Here is a 2,765-nt window from a genome sequence, read left to right on the forward strand (position 1 = left end):
GCTTTGAATTTGCAATTATATTAAGATTTCATGCTAGTAACAATGGGCTGAAATAAACATGTTGGTAATTTGATTTGTCTCTGTGAATTTTGCTGTTTGAACATGGATGTGTACTTACTGTAAGATGCTTTTGGTAATGCATAGCGTACACAAACGTACAGTGAGCACTTATAACAGCATGAGTCTACCTAAGTGCAGTTTAATGTGCAGCTAATGTCGTCTTGAATGGCATTTTTACAGGAGGTGCAAAAAGCCTGTTAAGAGGCTAGTTTGCTATTTCTGGCCACAGGGATAGACGGCAGAAGAGTTTTGTTTTGAAGGAGCGAGGGTGCACAACACGTGGAAACAAACCCTTGTGCGCTCTGTGTGTGTGTCCGTCCAACCACTGGATCCATTATGTCACGTGATACTCACGCACACTGACACACACACACATACACACACAGACAACCATACACATTCTCTCACACAGAAACATAACCACATACAGTACATAAACACACACACACGCTACACTGTTGTGGGCCCTACACTTGGGCTGCCGTCATGCTGTTTTGGAGCAGTCCTGGGCATGATGGGCTTAGCCACATTTTCATAATGTCAGTTAATCACAAAGCTCTTTAGCACAGCTAAATGACTGCACCCTTATGAAAATTAACCATTCCTGCTGAAAGAAAACAGCCTGACCAACTTAAGGTGGTTTGCTGGTTGACCAGCATGTAAACCAGCTTGTTTGACCACCATATGATGGTTGATCGGCTAGACCAGCAACATTCAGCTGGTTTAAGTTTACAATGGTAATTCAGCTGGTGTTGCTTGTCTTACCACCTCAAGCTGGTCATTTTAGTTGGTGTTGCTGGTCTAAATTGCTGGTTTAACTGGCCATGCCAGTTTATAGGAAAATAATGCACTTATCGAAGTGTAAAGGCCCCTCCGCCTGTGGCGTCGGGACCTTATTACCACTTCGAACGTGCATTATTTTCCTATAAATGCACGGCGCGTCGTTGATTATCCCTTATAGACCATGTTCATAGTAGGGCTGTCAATCGATATATAATTGTTGTTGTGAAAATATTTCAAATATTTAAATTCAAATGAATCATTGAATAATCAGCATTAGTGACATTAAAGTTCAAAAACTTTTATTATTATTATTATTTTACATAGGCCTACAAGGCATTTTGGGCCAGTTATAACCATTAACATTTGGTTAGGAGCATGGTGATCATGATAGTATACTGCATTAAAACTAGAATTTTCATCAGGGTATCCTGAAAGGCTTCATTCCAGACGACTCAATGTGATGTGCACTGCACGTGTTTCAGTGCCAAGTGCACGCCTGCTATAGACAGACACAGAGAGGGAGAGGAGAGAAAGAGAAAGATAAATGGAGAGAGGTTGAAGGAGAGAAAGCGAGTGTGTTTCTATTCTCTAACACAAAAGAGAGGATAAAGGGTAAGTGAAGGCCCTGAGATCTTGTTTCTCTCAGCAAAATTAGGTCACTGCAGTGATTCACTCACAAAGTTCAAGTGCTGTGTTCCCTATGTTCATCTCAATCTTTGGAAACTAATCTTTGAGGGAAAGATCCATGTTCTCCATGTTCCCAGTCAACTGCTCCAAAGAAGGTGTGAAAGGACCCTGACATTCATCCTCTGGCCTGCTCTGGACATACAGTAGCTCACACTGGGTCAGTCAACATGGACACGTCCAGTGGTGCAAAGCTGAGACTGATTTTCACCTTGGGCAAGGAAAAGTGATTTATATGGCATTTCTCATATTGGTCAATCATATAGCCCATGTCCCCATGATACCCTGTGTTTGTCATATGCCATTCAGTGTGTGTGTGTGTGTGTGTGTGTGTGTGTGTGTGTGTGTGTGTGTGTGTGTGTGAAATACCACGATGGAGAAGTTGAGAGAAGAGCCAAGTATCATATTTCAACAGATAAGACACACACTCATAATACATGCAGGTACACACTCAACAGACACACACACATACTGTATACACACACACACACCCTTAGAATTGCCAGAACACACACACAGCCACACAGACCCTGAGTGGGCATTGAGGGAGGAGGAATAGGGCAGAAACCTGTCATGTGTGGGCAGCAGCCTCAGTGTGTGTGTGTGTGTGTGTGTGTGTGTGTGTGTGTATATTGAACAAAGATCGTTGAGCTGCCTAATAGGGTGTGGTAAGTTGTCTGGGGGTGGGATGGGAATGCCAGGTGAGATGGGGGTTTACATTAGCGGGGTTCCATCTCCAGTCACAGAGGGAGAGGAGGAGGATTTCATTAGCATCAGGATTAGCTTTAGCACATTAGCATTGGCTCCCGCTCCCTCAGTGAGTGAGCACAAACACCCGGGGTTTCTCCACACAGAGTCAGGCGGTAGTGCTAAGCTAACAGCACAAACTCAGCCCACGCAAAACACACACACACACACACACAAATCACTGCTGTCAAGGGGACACACAGGCCGCTATGGTGACAGGATGGCTGGGGGATAACTCTCTTTCACACACACACACACACACACACACACACACACACACACAAACACACTGGTGTTCCACAGTGTCCCTGGGCTGGTGATGATGATGGTGGCAAATGTGTTGTCAGAGCACCAGCTGGCATTGGGAACCTCCAGTCTGAAGAGTTGAGTTTCTATGTGCTGCTAGAGAAACACCAATAGCCAGATCCAAAGTCCTTATGTGTTAACATATTTGGATGATAATTTCAATTTAATTTCACTTAATAAGACAT

Source organism: Sardina pilchardus, chromosome 20 (genome assembly GCF_963854185.1).
Source record: "Sardina pilchardus chromosome 20, fSarPil1.1, whole genome shotgun sequence".
Lineage (NCBI taxonomy): Eukaryota > Metazoa > Chordata > Actinopteri > Clupeiformes > Clupeidae > Sardina > Sardina pilchardus.